This window comes from Ammodytes marinus (genome assembly GCF_949987685.1).
Source record: "Ammodytes marinus genome assembly, chromosome: 1".
Taxonomy (NCBI): domain Eukaryota; kingdom Metazoa; phylum Chordata; class Actinopteri; order Uranoscopiformes; family Ammodytidae; genus Ammodytes; species Ammodytes marinus.
In genome coordinates this window covers 2,863,304-2,887,934 of record NC_137230.1, presented here as the reverse complement: position 1 = coordinate 2,887,934, position 24,631 = coordinate 2,863,304, and the positions used below count along the sequence as shown (strand labels likewise).

Genomic DNA, 24,631 nt, shown 5'->3' with positions numbered 1-24,631 from the left:
ATCTCATTTTTAACTAATGGCCTTAGTTTACGACGTTCACCTCTACCACCTGCACTTGGTGTAACTCTATATTTAGCTTTTACTTTATACTACTTTAGTGTATTTTTTCTTTTCTCTTTTATCTTTTCACATATTCTCAGTCTTCTCGATCATAGAAGATGTTGTTCTTCCAGCACATTCTTTTTTTGTGTGTTTTCCTAGCTGAGGGTAAAACTAAAATCACCAATAGAATGACTTCAAATTTTATTTGATGTTGCTACGGAAGGATGGGACTGGTAACACTGTTTTTCGCGGCTTTATTTGAAGTTTAGCTACTTGTAGGCAGCGTAGAGTCTCTGGTCCGACGGCCCATTGTGTGGTTGGCCAGAGCACCCTTTAATTTTATTTTGCCAGCCCATCCAACCTTTTCCTATATTAGTGTTTTGGGGAAAGTAAATCATATTTTTTATTTATCTTAGTGGCCAAAACATAATTATGGAGTAGCAGCTTCTAGTTTGTATGCATTGCATGTCTGGAATAGACTCCCAGAAACCGTAGGTCTGCTGCAACTCTCAGCTCTTTTAAAACAAAATCTGAAGACTTTTCTACTTGCCTTTTAACCTGTGAATTTTATTCTTTGTTTTTTTTAAAATAAATAAAGAAACATGAGTGCTTAACACCAGTATAGCCACAATTTTCCTAGATTTTTATCTTTATCATATTAAGTTACTACTGAATTTTTGAATGATTTGCTATTTTTTTACTCCTGTAATAGGATTTTTTATTTTTTTGTTTTGCTTACCTGATATTATGTCAGTACCCGGAAATAAATCAAAATAACCAATAGAAGCATAACACCAGTAAAGACACCTTTGCTACCTTTATTTTATTGATGGATTACTACAGTTTTTGGTTTCGTTTGCTACTTTTTTATTGTTTTTCAATCATGAGATATTTTTCCTCTCATGGACAAGAGGGCTCCTTTGCCTATTCACTAAACATTAAGCTCTATGTTCTACCAAGAATCTACAGGATCCTTTCTATAAATCCCAAATATAGCTTCAGCAGTTTTAGCTGTTGACATGCATTTTTTCTTTAACATGGAATACTATATCACAACCGCTTGGAGACTTTTTTGTCTGCAGAAGAAGCTGGCAAGCTTCTGGGGCCTACTACACCTCTGACTCACAGGCGTCACCTGACAGCTACATCTTCAGCTGTGACACCTCCAACTCTGATCAACTCCTGGTACATCCTGGTAAACTGCACCATGCTTCCTGAAGCTGCAGAATCATCCACTGCTGGGTGAGGTGAACCATTGCACCTCCATCAGTTGCTGTAGGTCGGCAACTCTATCCTGCTGGGGCATCAACTCTACCTTGTCCTGCAGTGGGCCTTTCATCATCTGCCCATGTTCCTGCTCTCACTACTGGGCAACTGCAGATGTTCTACGATGTAGGCTCGAGACCACACACCCCCCCCCCCCGCACCCACACACACACCCCCTTGCACACACACAATGCCAATGTGATGCCAACAGAAGATAAGTAAAGTCACTAAACTGGACCACTGCTTCATGTGACTTATGGGGTTCTAACCGACGCCACCTATACAACACAATCCCCTTAATCCAAGCTATACAGTCCACTGGTCCTCACCAACATATATGCTATAAGCTTGGAGGAGATTATAACAAGGTGTATGCCTGGGACAAACCTTATGTGTAAGCAGACACTCAGATATTGACTCATCTACATGCTCTGTGTTTGAAAAAGAGCCTCAACAGGCCGAAGAAAATGGACTCTGTCTTTATGATTGAACCATCGTGGGACTGAATTGTTGTTTTTGGACATTGCAAAAGCTTAAGAACTTTTGACTATACTGTCTGACGTACTCATTACTCTGAATTTGGTCAAGATGTTGTGATTTTTCTACATGGGTACTCATTTGTATTCTGCTTGAGGAATTTCCATGTCTACTTATCTCAGGGTGGTGTTGTATTGAGACTACATGATTTAGGGGACTCTTTTCATATTATTGATTTGAACTTTGAAGTTGCTTGTATAATCCCTTTATTTCTATAACTTAGGTTTTTGGTAATCCGTCACTTATTTTTTACGTTTAATTTTTTTTATCTGGCTTTTTGATAATCAATTTTTTAACTAGTGTTTTTGGTAATCCATCACTTTTCTCTTGTTTTTTGTTTGTTTGTTTTTTTATCGGGTGTTGTGTTTTTGCTCTCTGAATTGGGTTTTACCTTAATATTATGGTATACTGGGTTTATGCTTTTCTTTATTTGTAGTTTCGTATTACGCATACTGTATCCTACTGCTTTGTAGCTGTGATATATTGCTATGTTTTGTGGATCAGGTTAAGATAAAAAAAAAAAAAAAAGAAAAAATATTATAATTTTTTTTATTTTTTTTATTATGATTTTTATTGTGAAGGCATGTATTGTCTTGATGATGGTTGAATATGTCCAATTATGAAGTTGCAAGAGAGGGTGTTGAGATAGGCAAGAATATTGCAACTTTTCATTGTACATATCTTGTTCTTAGGAGAATGTGAAATGTATGTTTCTTGTTTTCGTAGGGAAAAGTATGATATTTTTAATAAGACAGGCAAGGTAACAAGTGACCTTTAATATTAAGGTAGAATCACTAAAAGTGTTGTATTCAAGTTATTAACCTGAAATATATACATAATTGTGAATTCCTAAGGCCTCTCTGAAAAGGCAGGCATGCCTGGGCTTGTCCTGGGACAGGTCAGGGGTGAGAGAGACAAGGGGGGCAGTGGGTCCTTGAGCTGGACACACACACACCCTCATCTTTACCCCCACCCTCTCTCCTCCTAATACACACACCCACTCTCTCTGTCTGCAGACTATATAAAGCCAGGGTTTTGAGCAAGAAGTTGAGTTTTTTGGGGAAGTTGACTGTTCCACTTTTTTGTTCTTTTAGCATGGACGAAAAACTTAGAAGAAAAACTCGAAAGAAACACTCTGAATCTTTTTGAGTGCAAAATACTTAGAAAAATTGAGGGGAGTTATTTTTTCTTTTCAAAAAGGGGAAGAGGCTCGGAACCAATTCTTCCTTTTCTATTCTGAGAAGTTTGGTAAGGGACCATTTGGGTTATTGATGGGAACTAATCGATGAACCAGGTTGTAGAATAGCACGGAGTTGAGGTTGAAAAACTGTTGAACCAACTTTTCCTGATTGTTGTGTCGCAAAATCAAGCTTGTCATAGCATTTGAAGATATTCAAATATATATGACAAGATTGAAAGAGTCGGCCAACACCCAGAACTATTGAAGTTGTGTAGACAGTGGACAAACTTTTACTCCTGATCTCTTGTGGATCAACCAAATAAACTGTTGAACCAACTTTTCCTGATTGTTGTGTCGCAAAATCAAGCTTGTCATAGCATTTGAAGATATTCAAATATATATGACAAGATTGAAAGAGTCGGCCAACACCCAGAACTATTGAAGTTGTGTAGACAGTAAAGCTTTAAAAAACCTGAAGATGAGAATACTCCTGATCTCTTGTGGATTGGAAATAGGAGAACTCATGAACTAAATTCAATGTGAACACAAGACATACAACACATAAGTTAAGTCTTATACTTCTCTACATATATTAACCACTTAAATGGGAGTGTAGGTACTTATTTTCCTTCCTTTCATTTTATTTTATTTTTTTCTTTTTATATTGTGAAAGTATAATCTTTTTGTATTGGTTAAATAAAATTTCTTGAAAAGGCTATAACTCTTGAGTCTGAATCTTTAGTTTAGAGTTGGGAACAAGGACCTAATTAGGGTTTTTCTTTAAAGAGACCGCGGCGCCTCTGAGGTAAGCAATTCAAACCTACACTACGGCTACACTACTGATAACAAAGAATACACATCCCATAAACACACTCCTTGAATTAGGAGGGAATTGCATTTATCTATTGGCCTAAGCTCATCCAGGTGTATGGACTTAGTGAGGACTTAACGGTAGTCTTTTGAAGCTAGGGGTAAATGTGAGGTATTCATCCACCAGAAAACTTAAAAACCTATTATCTAATCTCCTCCTTTCTAAACACTTATCAAGGATAAAGGTCTGAAATCTGGACTTAACCTAGGATAAAATTAGAAGAGACAATTGTAAGGGTCGTTAGGGGATCAACACAGGGGGAGATCTGGAGATAGGCAGGGGTCAAAGGGTAACATGCTTTAAAACCAGAGCCTTTAAGGTAATATATGGTGTGAAGGGTTTTGGTGAAAAGTAAAACCTTTTGGGAATTGTGTAAATCGGCTTTTGGTCTTTTTTTGCCATATAAAAGTGCAGGGGTCGATGAACACATAAACTTTATAGTGGAACAGGTTTAAACAAGGAACAAATGAACTTGGCAGGCTATATATACACACAAACGTCCTGATATTAATTTAGGGGTGTTTAAATCTGGTGAAGGGAATACCGGCATAATCTTTAATACGCTGTATGGGTCCTGTTTGCAAAGTAGGGTGACCAGATCCCAATTCACCAGATGTGGGACAAAGACTACGTTTGTGCGGGACAATGTGCCGTTTTATTTTAGCAAAATAAACTTGTGTCACCACCGGTAATGCCAGAGACACGGCTTTCTATATTGAAAAACACTATCTTTAGATCAGCGCGCAGCAGTTAAAGGCACTACGAGTAAGATGGCACGTTGGCGTCCCCTTTGGACAAAAGCGGTAGTATTTTTACGACGCCCGCTGTCGCAAATGCTCGTGCCAGGCGCGTGAGCGTGGACTGAGAAGGGCGCAATATAGTGCATGTTCGTGTGTTGAAAGTGTGAGGACTCTTTTCGGCTCCGTGAGAGTGGTTTTGACACTGCATCAACTAATGCCAGTCAGTACTGAAGTGATAATTGAACGTGATGTAACTTTTTACTTGTGCATATATTGTGACATTTGTATTTCTTTTTGTCATACGTAAAAGTAGGAAATGTTTAATGAAACAGAATAGAATGTAAAATGCTCCTCTGACCAGAGGATGGGGGAGGACCATAGGGTCACAGGAAGTAATAGGGGGAAGGACCTTATATGGCCATACAGTAGCAAGGAGTAGAGGGAGGGGGCTACCGGGGTTCCCCCAAACAGCTGTGCCTTTTTCACTCCTCCTTCCCCCAAGTCTCATTGGTTTTCAGTTCACTATATAAGAGCCTGTTTTGAAGCAGGACAAGGCTTTTTTGGGAGATGATAGGGCTTTTTGATGCTTTTTTGAGGCTTCTTTGGGGCCGTTTTTTGTGTGTTACTCTCTGTTCCAGTAGACTCTATCTGTCCCTTTAACCATGGAAGCAGAAGAAAAACTTAGAAAAACTTTGTGAGTCCAAAATACTCCAAAGTACTTAGAGGCAAAGTCTTTTAAAAACACATCTGTGAACCTCTTGAAACGAGAACCAAGTCAAACTAACTCTATTAAATGAGTTATAGGCATATAACCTCTTTTCTTTTCCTTTCTTGTCCATTATGTATTATACCTATACTCACTTGTATTTTGTAAATAAAATCCCTTAAATGTTGGAAAGCCTCAGTTGTGAATTAGTTTATAACTGGAACAGCAGGACCTTAGGTATAGTGTTTTTTCTTCAAAGAGATGGTTTGTCCCCGGGGAGGTAAGTTCAGTATGATTCTACACGACGGCACATTACTGATTTAAAACACACACAACTTCATACAACTAACTTCTCTGTAAAGAGAGAATATGTTGATACACCTAATCTTTAAACTAAAAGAATAGGTCATAAATACCTTCCCAGATTAAACTAGATGTTTATATTCTGAAAATAGTATATTTGTTCTATTTTATTAGGAGGGTGGGTTACAAAATAAGTTTCTAATAACTTATACACAATATTGAAACCTTCCGTGAACACGGGAGAAGGATTTTCTGATAACAATATTAGAAAAGGTTTATAGTTTAGCGGAGGTCGACCTTATTATAAGCAGAGGTGACTCTGATAAAATAGGGATTTTTAAACACAGTGTTATATATTGGACATTGTACTTTATTTAGACGTAAAATTCAGGTTAGTCTAGAGGGTAAATGCCGCGTTTTTAAACAAGGAGGCCGGGGTTCGCGTCTCTTACAGGGGACTATGGTGAGCGGAGAGTTTTCTTTATAGAGGAATGATAGACAATTAAAGCATTGTGCCACAAGTTGGTTACCAGGAGTTTGAGAGGACATAACTCATAGACTTTTGATAATAGCTTTTCATTTAGATTAGACCTGTATAGTCGAAATCGTAATATGGCGCCCGTGGTGGGGCTCGAGTAAGATAGTTAGTTTCATATAACTGTGTATATATATATATACAAGGGATAGAGAAATGACTTTCTTCCGAGCTTAAAATACAAGGACCTGAAACTCCCGTGAGGGAGAGAGTCTTTTTCAACCGGCGAAAACAAGCCGAGGAAATAATTAATGTCTGCCAGAAGGAATAAAAATACGACGTGTCTCCAATTTGCGTTAAATTTCCTTTAATAAAAATATAACGCACGAACCAGCACCATTGGAGATTAAGTTTTTTGTTTCTTCTGCTTTACTTAAATCTAGTAACTAATACACTGGACAGGAGGCTATTTGGTCTTCCTCTAAAAACTCGGCCGGCTTTCTTATGTAAAGTAGGAACCGTCTGTTTAAAATGGGGAGATTGGAACTGTTTAGGTAAGATGTTATAGACTAGGTTCAGTAAAAAAGCGCTTTTTGATTGAGATAAAACTCAAAGTAGACAGAAAGGGATTTAGTAGATAGTTCAATTGTTTCTGCGTACTAAGTTTAGGTGTTACAAGTACTTGTGGTTATTAGTTTGTAATAATCGAAGCCAGGCGTTAGGATATTTTTAAATAGATAAGAATATAATAACTCCCTTTTCTCACTGGAATTGAGATAGGCAATATCCAGAACGCGGTGACGGTCCAGTTAATCTGATCAAGTTAGTGTACGACCCAGGGATCCAAGAAAGGAAATAAAAGGCTTGTTACCACCATATATAGTAAAAGTGTTTCACTTTTACTCACCTGTCATTTGTTTTTGTTGGTTTAGTGGCTAGATTGTAGCTTACTTTACAATTAAGGATGGATGCGGTTTAACTCTGTTGTATACAGGAACAGATAGAGAGAGCCTATACGGCTTCCACAAGAGGAGAGAGCAACCTCTTTAAGAATTTTTTCTTACACAAAACAATAGTAGATTTTAAAGTTTCTGACTATTTTAATGGTAGGCCTACACATAGATTTACATGTTAAACTATTAGGATCAATGCCCGATGAAAACCATTGTGGTATAGTAGCCTAATTTAATTTCTAAATAGGGACTTTTGAGAGGGTAATTCTTCCTTTTCTCCTTCTCCTCCATTTTGAGAGACATGCAGTTTGCACCCAGGAAGATCAAAATGGAGTCTGCATCTAGGGAGTCATAAAATGGGGGAGCAGAGGTGACAGCCATTTCACCAGGGTTTTCTAAATTGTCAGAAAAAAAAGCAATTCTAGACTACAGTGAGAAAGCTTTGAGAGCTCAAAATCAACTTTCGACAAATATGGGGTAAAATAGTCTTATACGAGTAAGTTATTGAGTCCATCCGGTGATAAGATGGGGAAACAGGTGCTCGCTGTGTTTTAACATTTAACAAACTCTTACATTCTGTAAACGGGACAGCCACGGCTCTCACTTTAAATAGTGCGCTCTACGTTACCACAGTAAAGTTCGCGTTTGTGCAAACGGGGTATTTCCTTTGCGCCTTCACATTAAAAAGCATGATTAATAGCAGACGTCAGTAGGCTTTTATTTTGAAGCAGATAAAAACAGGAATATAGTTTTTCACATGAAGCGCACTATAGGCATGTCTTCTGTTTTAGTGGATTTAAAAATGGTAAAAATAGACAAAGCTTTCCATTTACACTATTACTTGCTGAGCTCACACTAAAAACCTCATGAACGTTAGTGGGAGTCTTTCAGGCATTTATTTTCATTAAACATTCGTAGAGAAAGGAAAATGGTATTTCAGAGCAAAGAGAAGAGACGCAACAAGTCAGCAGTAGGCTATAGAAACAGTTTGAAATTAGCGCAGTAGAACTACTCGCAAAATATTCACAGACAATCTTTGTCATTTAGCCTACAAAGGTGCAGTAATCTATTTAATATAGGTTTAAGGTTTTATGGTTTGGGTTTTCAATGAGAGAAATAGATGTTCTAAAAATGATTGTTAAAGCAGTCAGACAGGATAGTCTATTGGTAACCGAGAAATGGCTAGAAAACTTTTGATTTTACATCAAGAGTAAGAAAATGCACACACCTGAGTGACCATTGAAATGGCCTCGATAAGTTACTCTGGAGCACAAACTTTGTAGAACTTACTGGACACATATAACATGTGGTTCATTTTAAAAGAGAACTTTGTTCTCATTCCGAAATGCACATACAACACCAGAGTTAAAAGAGTCAACACTGTGTTTGGTTGATGAGTTAAAGATACAACTGAGAATACTCCTTTGAGAAATTAAATAAAGTGGAGACACCTTATCTCATTCTTCCTTGATTCAGTGTTGAACCCTTTTTAGCTCAATATACATTACACAATGCCGTGTGGAATATTGTCTGCCCCGGGGACCGATTTCTTATTTTTATTTTATTTAGATGTTTAATACATTTGTACATTTGTTCTGGACCAGGAGTGTAAAGAGGAGAAGTAGACCGTGGGTATAAAAACTGTTACAGGTTCCCACAGACCGTGCCTGGGAATTCACACCTTAGAGGAAAAACAGGAAGACCATATTGGCATTAACGGTAGTGGCCCTATTTTATGGCATCTATCCTTCCTTCCTTCTACACACTCTGAGCTTACCTTTGAAGACACAGCTGGTGCGTGTGCTCTTTGAGTTTAAAACTTTAACAAGTTGCCTTTACTTTAGTATAGTATAGTGTGTTCTTTCTTTTTATCTTAGTCTGTTTATATAATCACAGTCTTTTCTATCGTAGAAAGTTTTTTTACTCAGCTATTTTTTGTTTCTTAGAAAGGATGGGACTGGTTAACTTGTTTTCGCGGCTTTGGTTTGAGTTTAGAAAACGTATAGGCAGTTTGTCTCCGGTCCGACAGCCCATTGTGAGGTTGGCTGGAGCACCTGTTAATCTTTATTTTTGTCAGTCCAACCTTTCTCTTTTGTTTAATTCAAGATACGACAGGAAAAAACGTAGGGGGTTATTGTTTAGCACGGGTCAATTTTGAGATTTGTGTCTATTCTGGCTTCCACGGCATGTATTCTTTCATATTAATGTGAAAGAAGGGACCAAAAATAAGCGTTTTAAATGTTTATTTCTTACTATATGTTTTAATTTTATTTTTTATTTTTTCCTGGCGTCTGAGTTTTGCTCCAAGGTTTTGCCAAAAGTGAGCATTTTAACGTAACATACAGCAGCGCGACCGCTGTCTGACTCTTAATAACCATGGTACTGTTAGAAAGATCTGTATCTCAAGTATAATCTTATAGGATCAAAATATGGACATTTGCTTTTGATTAGTAACAAATAGTGAAAGTGTGAGGAGTGATTTGGTACAGTGAGCGCAGCCTGTTTGGCTGGTGCGCGTATTGATTTGATTCGCCAGAAGGCATCACGTGACCTGCTCTGGTTGCCGCGGGTAGTTTCAAAATCACAAAATAAAATGGTAAAAAACGCCGAAAACATTCCAAACTAACACAAAATAAAGACTGATTTATGTGGATACGGACATTAGATGATTGCCTTTTGAAGGGGAGAAGAGTTAAAAACATGTAAATTATTCCGATCGATCACGGCGGAGAGATACAGTCTAATAGAGCATGAGAGGGGGAGAAAGAGGAGAGTGCTGCGGCTACAGCCACAGTGGCTCATAAGGAATGTATCACGTTTTAATTAGCGTGTGGATGAAAATGTTTGTTATGCCATAGCATAGTTTATATGTTAAGCAGCGGTGTTGAGGGGTATGGTCCTAATTCACTAAATTATTGTAGATAAAATCGGTGATTACCAGTAGAATTCACGTTTTTATTTTTATTTTTTTCACGACAGTTTTCTCTGATCAAGTTTTCTCAATACTCCGAGTCTGAATAAAATGTCTCGGCTTCCAAACCACTGGCATCTACTAGACTTCCCAGTGTCATTCATTGCCCTATTTTAAGAGGTTTTTACACAAACATTTGTTTATATATTGTTAGTTTGATTTATGAGACATTTTCCTCCTAAAAACATGCCAACGGTGCATTTCTAAAACATAGGCTTACATAGTATTTTTTGATTTATTAAATACAAGGAAATTGTGTCCAAAATCTATGGTGTAAAATCTTTAAAGACTAATATGTGGTAAACATAAATTAAAGTTTATAAACTCTGGCTTCATCCAACATCTGGATTCTTTGGTTTAAAAGACAGGGAAAAATCTCTATTCACTTGGGGTGATTCGCCTTAATTGAAGATGTGTGCCTTTGGGAGAATAAGTTATTATGTTTGTTTTACCTTAGTGGCTAAAAACATGAGTATGGAGTATCAGCTTTTAGTTTTTATTTCATTGCATGTCATATAGATACCCAGAAACCTGAAATCTACTGCAAATCTCAGCTTTTGAAATAAAATCTGGGGGCTTGTTTGTCTAAGTGCCTTTTACCTAGATGTTTTTATTTATATTTTGAATTAGATGAAGAAATAAATGATAAAAGGGTTATACCAGTGATATTAGTTTCACTGTTACTTTTATTTTCATCTTCATTTTATTTACTACTGAAATTGTGAGTGATTTGCTCATTTCTATTGTTCTCTATTATAGAAGATTTTAGTTTTGCTACTTGATATTATGTGAGTACCCTATGAATATAGCATACGAGCATAACACCAGTTTCTATCTTTATTTTTATCATTATTTTTTGATGGATTACTTAAGTTTGATTTGCTACTTTCCTTTTAGTTTTCAATGGTGAGACATTCTCACTCTCCTTATGACAGATGGCTGTAGTGCCTCTTCACTAAGCATTAGGCTCTCTATATTCCAATACGAATCAATAGGATCCTTTCTAAAAAGTCCTAAATACAACTTTATCAGCAGCCTTAGTTGGTGAATTGCATTTTCCTATTACATTGAATAGCCTATTATATCACAACCATAGACTCTTAGTCTGCAGAAGAAGTTGGGAGACTTCTGGGCCTACTAGACCCCTGACACATAGGCGTGACCTGATAGCTACGTCTCAGGCTTTGACACCTCCAACCTGACCATCTCCTGTTCCATCTGGGTGAACTACACCATATCTCCTGGAGGGGAAGAATCCGTCGCTTGCTGAGTGCTGTGTTCCATGGCACTCCTAACAGTCGGTAGGGGCCATCAACTCTATCCTGCTGTGGCGTCATTCTTGTCATGCAGTGGGCCTTTCTGCATCTGCCTGTCTTCCTGCGCTCTCAACTGGGCGCGACAAGTCTTCTATGATGTGAGCCAGGGGCAGGTGTACTATTCTAAGATCAGAAGTTCTGGGGACTGTTGGGAAGATGTCCTTTATGCTAAGCTTGGAGAAGATACCAAAGTGTGTAAACCTGGAGACAAGGGTTGCCATCTTGCATATTGAGCAGAAGCTAAAACACTGAATAATCTACATACTCTGTGATTGAAGAAAGGGCTCAAAAGGCCTAAAAGACTCTTTTTAAAGTTAAGATCGTCGTGGGACTGTGTTTTTTAAATTTTTTGGACATTACAAACTTATGAACTTTTGATGGTACTGTCTGATGAACTCTTTACTCTGAATGGTGTCAGGATGTCATGGTTTTCTTACAGGTGTACTATAATGTGTTCTGCTAAATGTGTCTTCATCTGTACGGTTGTGTCATGGTTGTATTAGCCTATGTAACTGAGGGGAGTCTTTTAGTATTGTGTAGGCCTATATCCTTTGGGGTTGCTTATATTATCTTTAGTTTTTTTTTTTTATGAACAGGTTTTTGGTAATCCGTCACTTACTTATTTTAACTTTTTGATCTGGTGTTGTGTTTATGCTCTCTGAATTGGGTTTTACCGTTATGAATATTATAATTACTATATTATTACGTTTATGCTTTTCTTTTTTGTAGATCCTTTTTCTGGATAGTGTATTCTATTTTATGCTTGTGATTTAAGGCAATTTTCTATGGATCAGTTTAGAAAAAGAAAAAAGTTTTTTTTTGTTATTTCTTTTTTGATTTGTATTATGAGGGTGTTTGATGTCCGGATGATGGTTGAATATTTACAAGTAATAAGTTTCATGAGAGGGTGAAGTGATAATTGAACGTGATGTAACTTTTTACTTGTGCATATATTGTGACATTTGTATTTCTTTTTGTCATACGTAAAAGTAGGAAATGTTTAATGAAACAGAATAGAATGTAAAATGCTCCTCTGACCAGAGGATGGGGGAGGACCATAGGGTCACAGGAAGTAATAGGGGGAAGGACCTTATATGGCCATACAGTAGCAAGGAGTAGAGGGAGGGGGCTACCGGGGTTCCCCCAAACAGCTGTGCCTTTTTCACTCCTCCTTCCCCCAAGTCTCATTGGTTTTCAGTTCACTATATAAGAGCCTGTTTTGAAGCAGGACAAGGCTTTTTTGGGAGATGATAGGGCTTTTTGATGCTTTTTTGAGGCTTCTTTGGGGCCGTTTTTTGTGTGTTACTCTCTGTTCCAGTAGACTCTATCTGTCCCTTTAACCATGGAAGCAGAAGAAAAACTTAGAAAAACTTTGTGAGTCCAAAATACTCCAAAGTACTTAGAGGCAAAGTCTTTTAAAAACACATCTGTGAACCTCTTGAAACGAGAACCAAGTCAAACTAACTCTATTAAATGAGTTATAGGCATATAACCTCTTTTCTTTTCCTTTCTTGTCCATTATGTATTATACCTATACTCACTTGTATTTTGTAAATAAAATCCCTTAAATGTTGGAAAGCCTCAGTTGTGAATTAGTTTATAACTGGAACAGCAGGACCTTAGGTATAGTGTTTTTTCTTCAAAGAGATGGTTTGTCCCCGGGGAGGTAAGTTCAGTATGATTCTACACGACGGCACATTACTGATTTAAAACACACACAACTTCATACAACTAACTTCTCTGTAAAGAGAGAATATGTTGATACACCTAATCTTTAAACTAAAAGAATAGGTCATAAATACCTTCCCAGATTAAACTAGATGTTTATATTCTGAAAATAGTATATTTGTTCTATTTTATTAGGAGGGTGGGTTACAAAATAAGTTTCTAATAACTTATACACAATATTGAAACCTTCCGTGAACACGGGAGAAGGATTTTCTGATAACAATATTAGAAAAGGTTTATAGTTTAGCGGAGGTCGACCTTATTATAAGCAGAGGTGACTCTGATAAAATAGGGATTTTTAAACACAGTGTTATATATTGGACATTGTACTTTATTTAGACGTAAAATTCAGGTTAGTCTAGAGGGTAAATGCCGCGTTTTTAAACAAGGAGGCCGGGGTTCGCGTCTCTTACAGGGGACTATGGTGAGCGGAGAGTTTTCTTTATAGAGGAATGATAGACAATTAAAGCATTGTGCCACAAGTTGGTTACCAGGAGTTTGAGAGGACATAACTCATAGACTTTTGATAATAGCTTTTCATTTAGATTAGACCTGTATAGTCGAAATCGTAATAGTACACACACCTGCTTGCAATGAGTTGATTCAGCAGCGTCACCTAACTACTCTCTCTCTCACGGAGCTGTGTCCTCACAGAAAGCGAATGAATGAGAGACGGCAGTTAGTAGACTATGGATCACGATGAGGTAATGTGTTTGTGTTGTTGATGTAAATAATGACTATTTCAGATAATGGTTATCTGATGATGGTGAAGCAAAGCAAACTTTGTGTTAGTACCAACCGCTCATTCATTTAGCAGTCTAGTTTCGCTCTCGTGAAATTGTATACACGTTGCTTGGCAACGTCCTCCCGCCCGCCTATCACTCACTCTCCCTTTTCGCTTTTCTTCATTGCATTCTCTTTTTTTTCTTTGATGGTTCAGCCCCGTTATCAGTCATTATGACGACAAATAACTGTCTCAAACAAGGCTCCCGCTCCCCTTCCCTCACCTGGAGGGATAGGCTTCTCAAATCGCGTTGCAGCGCCACACTGAAATCTGCAACCAATACGGATATGTGACCATAGAGCCTGCACGAGCGAACCGAAAATCGGACTGGGTGTGCGACCAGACCAAAAGCAGTAATAAAAACTATATAAAAACGTCTTTCTTTGCACTGATGGTCTCGTTTGCTGTTAAAGGTAATTTATGATTATCAGAGGAAACATGAGGTTGTTTAAAAGATATTTAAATGTTACTCGTATCCATCGGCGTCGGCAGACCCTTTTCACCGGGGCACGTGCCCCGTTGTGGATCTGCGGTGCCTGGGTATGCCTGGGGCACTGATTTTTTAATTAATTAATTTATTTATACCGTTAATTTTTTTTTATTTAAGTCTGATTCATCTGGCAATCTACAGAATGCATGCTTGCATTTTTTTTTCTTAAAATAGGCCTATATGCATGGTGCCCCCCTCATTGGCCGGCCGCTGCAATGAAATGTACGTGACGAATGCACACACTGAGGAGAGAATCATTCTCCTTGATATCGACTTTTTGAACCTGTCCAGCACAGCGTCAGCGACCATTCACTCCGGCCGGCGTGAAGTGAAGTAAACAGTAACGGCCTCCACACACATCCTGCGTCTACCTCTGGAGCGCATCGCGTTACCTTACTGCTGCCTCTCTCGGACTTTTCTCGGACACACATGCAACGTCTCAGCAGCTGCTGCTGCTGCAGCAGCGCTGCTTCTAAAAGCCCTATCTTTCTACATAGAGTTTTCATAGATAATTCCCATTAAAAATGAAGTTATTTCATGTCATCTATGATGCATATGATTTATATTGAGTCTGGACAGTAATCCGTTCGCCCCATTGCCATTTTTTAATTTTTTTTTGCCATATTTTCGCTTGTTGGAAGTTTTATTTTGAAGGGGACACACCAGGAAATGGTGAAACTACAGCGAAAGCTGCCAGTATGAAGTCAATATGACTCTCAGCAGAGTATTTCAAAAATCACTTTACTGATTTATACGGGAGAGAGAGAGGGGGGTGTGGTCGGGGAAGAAGAAGGCCGTAGACACAGATAGAGCAACGGAAAACTGTTGCGCTCATCATGATCTTTTTTATTTCTTCACTATATTGGATCTCTATATGTGTCATTTATCCAAAAATGAAATGCCAGAACTGATTGAAAATTAGGTTTTAAATCCCTCGGATTTTGATTGCACAATTAAATCGTGAAATAAAGGGATTATTCGCGTATACGACTGAGGGATGTTTTATTTTGAAATAAACACACCGGGTAAACGTGTAACTAGAGTGAATGCTGCTGGTATGACTGTCAGCAGAGTATTTCTCTATCAGTTAAAGCACAGAGACGCGAGAGAGACGCGCTGCTCTCAGAAAAAAAATAGGCGAGCCTCCTGAGGTGAAGGGGAGCGTCGCTGCAGACGTGCCTCCGACGCGCCTCAGCAGTGCGTCTGAGGTTGGATGTGTGCTCGCTCTACGTTGATTTCTGTGACAAAAAGTCAGACGCAGACGCGAGGTAGACGCGCAGTAGAGGTAGGATGTGTGTGGGGGCCATAAGCGTTACATTTTTATCCTCTGGAAGCATAGAATGTCTAACAGCTGCAGTTGTGAAAGGACATTCAGCGTACTGAGACGCCTTCACACTTGGTTGAGGAGCACAATGGGGCAAGATAGGCTTCATCATCTTGCCATCATGTCGGTTGAGCGAGGAGAACTCTCCAAATTAAGCCAGTCACAATTGATCGACAGCTTCGCAAAAATGAAGCAGAGGCGCTACCGTTTACTGTTAAAAAAATGAACAGCTCCCCTATCTTTTTGGCCATGATATACACACCTCATAGGATCATCACCATCACACCATCATAGGATGGTCTGAAATAGAAATGATAAACACAGACATGTATGTATGTAGAGGTGTTTTTTTGTTTTTCCTTTTACAGTTGCACATTTCAAGTTTTCAGTTTTCAAGTTCATGTTTGCTGACAGATATTTAATGAAGATACGCTTTATGATAATAAATAAGTGCTATAAAATATTTGCTCGCGTGCTTGCATTAATTATCTGTGCCCATGCTTTTTTTAAATAAATAATTGCCCAAAATTTTTTTAGCTCGCGCGCTTCGCGCGCTCGCATTGTTTTTTCGTGCCCTATTGTGCCCCTGTATGGTATTGGGTGAGCTGACGCCCCTGCTCGTATCCGCTTTAAGTTACAAATAGAGCATTAAGGCTGTGGCTTCACATTAAAAGCATTTCACTGGCTTCACATTAGCATTTCACTGGACAAACGTGAGTTGGCTTTTATTTTGAAGTAACATGAAAGTAAACGCTGAAGCAGGCAGCACCTTCACAGCATGGACATATAAACACAGAGCCCACTGAGCCGAGCAGCGCGACAAACAGAGACACACACGCACGCGCACACACACACACACACACACACACACAGATAAAGTGAGAGCCAACACGTGTAAAAATAAGACGTATTCGCCGCTGTTGTTGTGCTTAAAGCTAGCGCTAGCTTTAGCGTTAGCCACGAGAGCAGCGGCGTCGGGCGACGTACACGCACGTTTACAGTGACGTCATGACGTTGCTCTCTTGCCGGCTCCATGGCTGGCTCTGGTCGTTGTGAAACCAACCGGTTCATAACTGGTATAAGGCTGTAACCAGTTTTGAACTGGCCCCAGCACCAGCCCGGAACTGACTCATGGTTCTTTTTGGTGTGAAAGGCCTACATCTGGTGGTTAGTTGGGTCAAAGGGTTGGGTAAGACTCTGTACAGCCCAAACTGGTAGTTTGGGTTAACTTGGAACATCTAGAGGAGGCCCCTGTCCCAGAGATCTTCAGCTCTCACCTTCGGCTGTGCTTTTTGTGGCATCCCCCGGAGGTTGGGGACATTGAACCCAAGTGGTCAATGTTCAAAGCTTCAATTGTTGAAGCTGCGGCGGGTTCCTGCAGTCTCAAGGTATTAGGTGCTTCAAGGGGTGGTAACCCGCGAACACTGTGGTGGAAACTGTTGGTCAGGGAAGCCGTCCGACTGAAGGAGTCCTTCTGGGATATGTTATCCCGGGGGACTCCAGAGGCTTTTGCAAGGGACCGACAGGCCCAAAGGGCTGCAACCTCCGCTGGGTAAGAGCCAAAGCAGCAGGTGTGGGAGAAGTTTTAAGAAGCCATGGAAAAGGACTTTCGGTGCTTCAGGAACAAACGTCTTGCACCTCAGAAGGGGGAGACAGGGAACCCCCCCAAGCTGCTTTCAGTAAGGATGGGACGCTGTTGACCTCAACTGAGGCGGTAATCTGGCGGTGGAAGGAGCACTTTGAGGAACCCTTAAATCCAACTAACACACCCTCTATGGTAGAGGCAGAGCTTGAGGCTGATGGGGGATCATCGTCAACACTCCACAGTCGCAAAGCCCAAGGGATTGATTAAAATCCGTCCAGAAATGCTTAAAGCTTTGGGTGTGCAGGAGCTGTCTGGGATGACGTGCTCCTTTTACATTGTGTGGAAGTCTGGTACGGTGCCCAAGTGGAGGCAGACTTGGGTGGTGGGTCCTCTCTTCAAAAAGAGGGTCCAGAGAGTGTGTGCCAACCACAGGGGTATCATACTTCTCTGTCTCCCTGTTAAAGTTTACTCCAAGGTGCTTTAAACGAGGGTTTGGCCGATTATCGAACCTCGGATTGAAGAGGAACAATGGTAGTGGTGGGGTATGCCCTTCCCATGTTTTTTGTGGATCTGGAGAAGGCATATGAGGGGGATGCTAGCCTTTCCAGATTGAAATTTGATATATATACAGTGGAGGAAATAAGTATTTGATCCCTCACCGATTTTGTAAGTTTGCCCACTTACAAAGAAATGAGCAGTCTATAATTTTAACGCTAGGTTCATTGTATCAGTGATAGACAGAATATCAAAAAGAAAATCCAGAAAATCACATTAAAAAAAAGTTATAAATTATTTTGCATCTTATTGAGTGAAATAAGTATTTGATCCCCTACCAACCATAAAGAAGTCTGGCTCCCACAGATTAGTCCTCGTGCTTTAAAAAAGTATTCCTTATTTCAACTAGTTTCCTGTATAAAACACACCTGTCTCAACTTGTTACCTGTAAAAAATACACCTGTCCACATAGTCAATAAATCAAACTCCAACATCTCCATCATGGGCAAGACCAAAGAGCTGTCTAAGGACATCAGGGACAAGATTGTAAACCTGCACAAGGCCGGAATGGGCTATAAGACCATTGGCGAGAAGCTGGGTGAGAAGGAGACAACTGTTGGTGCGATTATTCGAAAATTAAAGAAACACAAAATGACCATCAATCTCCCTTGGTCTGGGGCTCCATGCAAGATCTCACCTTGTGGGGTATCAATGATCATGAGAAAGGTGAGGGATCAGCCCAGATCTACACAGGAGGAGCTTGTTTTTGATCCCAAAGCAGCTGGGACCACAGTCACCAAGAAAACCATTGGTACCACACTGCGCCGTAATGGATTTAAATCCTGTAGTGCCCGTAAGGTCCCCCTGCTCAAGAAGGGACATGTACAGAACCATCTGAAGTTTGCCAATGAACACCTGAACTACTCAGAGAATGCTTGGGAGAAGGTGATGTGGTCAGATTAGAACAAAATCAAGTTATTTGGTATCATAGTGACTCGCCATGCTTGGAGGAAGAGGAGTTCTAACTATGACCCCAAGAACACCATCCCCACAGTCAAGCATGGAGGTTGAAGCATTATGCTTTGGGGGTGTTTCTCTTCTAAGGGGACATGTGGACTTCACTGCATCGAGGGAACTATGGATGGGGCCATGTACCATGAAATACTGGGTGACAACCTCTTTCTCTTAGCCAGGCCCGTAAAATGGGTTGTGGATGGGTCTTCCAGCACGCCAATGACCCTAAAAATACAGCAACTGCACAAAGGAGTGGCTCAAGAAGAAGCACATTCGTTCACAATTAGCCTACAATAGCGCCACATAGGTCTATTCATTTTAAATTTTACAATGATTTGAATCGGAAAAAATATCCTCATTGAACAGCTGCACGCCATGCACTTTCACTGTATTTCTCTAAACGGCGGACTATGCAGCAATAGTCAGACAGCGATGAACCGGGAAATTCACCATTTAGAAACAACAGCCGGCGAAATCGTAAAGTGCATGCGGAAGGAAAAAGGCGAGACGCGCAACTATCAGTGTTGCCACAGTTACTTTGAAAAAGTAATCCGATTACTGATTACTAGTTACTCCTTAAAATAGTAACTTAGTTACTTTACTGATTACTTGATGTTAAAAGTAACTAAGTTAGATTACAAGTTACTTTAAACGTTACTTTACAGGTTTTGAAACCCATATATCTCAATTTAAAACATGCACATATTGAGAATCATTGAAAATATATAAAATAAAGCTTGTAGGCTAGTAGCCTATAGGCATACTGTTTTCAAAATAATAAAAATTATGGTTTGAAAAATGTAATAAAAAAAATACCTTTTTCCCCCCATGAAAATAAATGCATTCCTCCAAAGACAGTAGCAGTGTCTTTAAACTTAATGTGCTTGGCCCTTCACTCTCATGCATTAATTTGACTTTTCTCTGCGATGTCTCATGTGTTGATAGACTGGGTGTGTGCGGCCACCGGTCGCCACGTGACTATACGTTTCCAAGTTTTAAACACTTCTATCTCTTCAACGTCACCGTACCCGAATCCTAAATATCCCCATAGCAGACGCCAGACGCTATATTTCATGGGGTGGGGACGTTTGTTTTGCGCCACAGTTCAGCTTAGACTCGGCCGTAATGCTGCTGCACACACACACACAGACACCACACACACACTGCATGTCAGAGACGAGGGGCGCTACCAAAAAGACGAGAGGAGCAGTTGGAGCGTTTAGAGACACATGCGCGCACATTTATTTACATTAAATCGCAATTGCAGTCATTTGTGCAGTTATGTAAAATGTTTCACTGAGGAAAATGACAGAAAAAGTAACGCACAGTAACTTTGATGAGTAACTTTAATCTGATTACTGGTTTGGAGATAGTAACGCGTTAGATTACTCGTTACTGAAAAAAGAGGTCCGATGCCGGTAACGCGTTACTCAGTAACGCGTTACCGGCATCACTGGCAACTATACAGTAGCGGACCTGTGGAACGGAGGGGATGCTGCGAAGCGCCAAATATAGGCCTACTCTAGTAACAAATTAAACCCAAACGTGACACCAACAGTATCTTTCAGTGCATCGTAAACCCAAAGCAACTGCAGGAAAAGGAACTTAATAAATATTTTTTTATATAAATGTAATAAATATAAATGTGTCTACACTTTCTAAATATAGCTTTAGTAAGATCATTAACCTCTTACAGCTATTAATGTACCTTTTGTAAAGCTCACTAGCATTAAATCTCTCCAAAACACCATCAAATTATTGTCTTTGATTTACTCTTAGTGACTTAGGAGTCCTCTCGAGCTTTTCATAGATTTAGGAGCTAGTTTTAGCGCTAAAATGCTTTGTGAATTACACTTATCTTAAAAAGTTAGGAGTCCTAAAATTAGGAGTGAAACGCCCCTTATTTTTGAGAGTTACTCCTAAATCAGCACGTTAGGACCTACTCTTAGCCTTAACATGTTTTGTGAATACGGCCCCTGGTCATCAACTACAAGACACGTCTGACATCTGTACAGGGGTTTCTCCACCAAGTACTAAGCAATGTTTTGATAGGGGATCAAATACTTATTTCACTCAATGAAATGCAAAATCATTTCTATCTTTTTTTTATGTGATTTTCTGGATTTTCCTTTTGATATTCTGTCTATATATATATATATATATATATATATATATATATATATACACACACTCAACAAAAATATAAACACAACACTTTTGTTTTTGCTCCCATTTTTCATGAGATGGACTTAAAGATCTAAAATTCATTCCAGATACACAATTGTACCATTTCTCTCAAACATTGTTCACAAATCTGTCTAAATGTGTGATAGTGAGCACTTCTGCTTTGCTGAGATAATCCATCCCACCTCACAGGTGTGCCACATCAAGATGCTGATCTGACATCATGATTAGTGCACAGGTGTGCCTTAGACTGTCCACAATAAAAGGCCACTCTGAAATGTGCATTTTTTTGCTTTATTAGGGGTCTGGGGACTCAGAACCAGTCAGTATCTGGTGTGACCACCATTTGCCTCATGCAGTGCAACACATCTTCTTCGCATAGAGTTTATCAGATTGTCAATTGTGGCCTGTGGAATGTTGGTCCACTCCTCTTCAATGGCTGTGCGAAGTTGCTGGAGATGGCTTATGGTGGAGAAATGAACATTCAATGCACGAGCAACAGATCTGGTTGACATTCCTGCTGTCAGCATGCCAATTGCACGCTCCCTCGATGCTTGTGGCATCTGTGGCATTTTGCTGTGAGACAAAACTGCACATTTCAGGGTGGCCTTTTATTGTGGACAGTCTAAGGCACACCTGTGCACTAATCATGATGTCAGATCAGCATCTTGATGTGGCACACCTGTGAGGTGGGATGGATTATCTCAGCAAAGCAGAAGTGCTCACTATCACACATTTAGACAGATTTGTGAACAATGTTTGAGAGAAATGGTACAATTGTGTATCTGGAATGAATTTTAGATCTTTACGTCCATCTCATGAAAAATGGGAGCAAAAACAAAAGTGTTGCGTTTATATTTTTGTTGAGTGTATATATGGGTATTGTCATGGGTATGTTCACCCAGGAACAACAGCTTGTGTTTTATTAACACTACCGCTTTTGTCCAAAGGGGCTGCTAGAATTAACACAAGCTGAACATTCCTTGTAGTACATTTAAAGAGAGACATATTTACACATAATTAATAATCTTTATTAAGGACTAGATGGTCCACTCACATCCAACATACACACACACATAGAACACATTGAAATACATTACTCAATAAAATACTGTACTAAAATAGGTGCAAGCTATCATCCCAATGCTTTCGAAGCCTGGAAGTGAACCGATAGCCCATCATAGGGTTGGTTAAGGCTATAATTATGCTATTTTCTGATAAATCCAATCGACACATGAAATTGAACATTAACTTTCGTAACTTTTCGCCTGACATGTAGGTACATTAGAGGACACAAATAACTGGCTAGCACTGTGCCACCTAGGAACACGGAGCAACAACCTCATGGCATCATTATATGCCACTCTAAGCCTCTGCATACTTCTCACTCTGTAAGAGGACCAGAGATGAGCTGTATACAGTGACATAAGCCCTAAACAGAGCAAACTTAACATCTGTGGAACACATGGAAAATGTCTTCATCATCATGTTGGCCTGTGCATATATTTTACACCATTGACGACGAATGTCACTGTCATCCATGAGATCATCTGAGAAGACATGTCCTAAATATTTTAATTCCCTAGATATTTCTAAGAGACCATCTGAGAGGTGGAAAGCAGGAAAAGAGGATTTGTTGTCCTCTCTAGATCTCACAACAACGACCTTACTCTTTTTGGCATTATAGTTGATGTCAAATTCTCTTCCATATTGTGTGCATATCCTCAACAGCTCTAGTAACCCAGCAGAATATGGACAAAGTAAAACCAGGTCATCAGCATACATGAGATGATTCACAACTTGATCTCCCAAATTGGCAATATCCAAGATATTGCCAAATTTGCATATTTATTCAAACAATTGTAATACAAAAAAGTAATTGTTTTAATGCAAGTAATCATCTGGCAAAGTTTAAATTACCCTATTGACCTGCAGTGTCTCGCTTTATATAATAATAATAATACATTTTATTTGTAGAGCACTTTTCATAAAGAATCTCAAAGTGCTACAGAAACCAGAAACAAAATAAACAAAAGACTAAGAGAAAATAAAATCAGACACGTAAAATCAGTAGTAGATAAAACAGCTAAAAGAGATTAAATAGCAGAGAGAGAATAAGAACAACTAGGGACGACCTAGGAAAACCTGTCTAAACAAAAAAGTTTTAAGCCCTTTTTTAAAGGTGACCACAGACTGGGGTTGTCGTAGGTGTTCAGGGAGGGAGTTCCAGATGTGGGGGGCAGCGAAGCAGAAAGCTCGGTCTCCCATGGTGCGGAGTCGTGTGCGGGGCTGATGGAGGAGGTTGGTACTTTGAGACCGAAGGTTACGGGTGGATGAGTGAGGGGTAAGGAGGTCTTTGAGGTATTGCGGGGCGTTGCTGTAGATGCAAAGGTGGGTGATGAGGGCGATTTTGTATTGGATTCTTGAGGTTATGGGGAGCCAATGGAGGTCTTGAAGAATGGGGGTGATGTGGTCGTATTTGCGGGTTTTCGTCAGAGTTCGGGCAGCACAGTTCTGAATGAATTGAAGTTTCTGAAGGTGTTTGTTGGGTATGCCGATGAGCAGGCTGTTACAGTAATCAAGCCTGGAGGAGATTAGGGCGTGGACGAGTTTTTCTGCATCAGAGAAAGTGAGGAATGGGCGGAGTTTAGAAATGTTCTTGATATGGAAAAAGCAGGTTTTGTACAGATGTTTGATGTGGCTTACAAAGGTAAGTTGTGGGTCCAGCTTCACACCGAGGTTGGTAACTGAGGTAGAGAGGGGTATGACTTGACCAGAGAAGGAGATGGTGGTTATGGGTGATGACTGGACCTGATGAGGGGTGCCAATTTGTATGGCTTCGGTTTTGGAACTGTTCAGCTGGAGGAAGTTGTGACTCATCCACGCCCTAATCTCCTCCAGGCAGTTGGAGAGGGTTAGAGTAGGTGATGATGAGCAGACCGGGGTTGAACGTAGGGTGGGGTCGGTTCGGAGGTACAACTGAGTGTCATCGGCATAGCAGTGAAAAGAGATGCCGTGCCGGCTGATGACACGACCCAGTGGCAGCATGTACAGGATAAAAAGGAGGGGTCCTAGGACAGATCCTTGGGGGACACCGCAAGTAACAGGGGCTGTTTGGGACCTGGCAGATCCCAGGCTGACATACTCTGTCCTGTCAGCGAGGTAAGAAGAGAACCAGTCCAGTGTGGAATGATGGAGACCAATGTCGGTGTGGAGGCGGTTCAGGAGAATATGGTGGTCGACAGTGTCAAAAGCCGCTGAAAGGTCGAGAAGGATGAGCAGGGAGGGGGATCCAGAATCGGCAGAGATGAGAAGGTCATTGGTTACCCTCAACAATGCTGTCTCTGTACTATGGGCAGAACGGAAACCAGATTGAAATATTTCAAACAATGAATGACGTTGTAGATGTTCCTGTAGCTGTACGGCAACAGCTTTTTCAAGCACTTTGGACAGGAATGGAAGATGGGAAATGGGCCGGTAGTTTGAGAGACAATCTGAGTCGAGGTTGGGTTTCTTCAGGAGAGGATTGATAATGGCAGTTTTGAGTGAGGGCGGGACATGGCCGGAGTTTAACGAGTGGTTTATTATTTGTGTGATAAGAGGGCTTATGACAGACAGGTTTGATTTGATGAGTGTTGTAGGGATGGGATCCAGGGGGGAGGTGGAA

At 40.0% G+C, this 24,631-nt stretch overlaps 1 protein-coding gene across 1 annotated transcript in view; it reads right to left on the bottom strand.

Annotated features, from left to right (window-relative positions):
• adamtsl3 (ADAMTS-like 3) overlaps nucleotides 1-24,631 on the bottom strand; it is a gene marked incomplete at both ends in the record, with an annotated part of 231,862 nt that overhangs the window by 60,103 nt on the left and 147,128 nt on the right. The gene's annotated exons all lie outside the window — the stretch shown is intronic.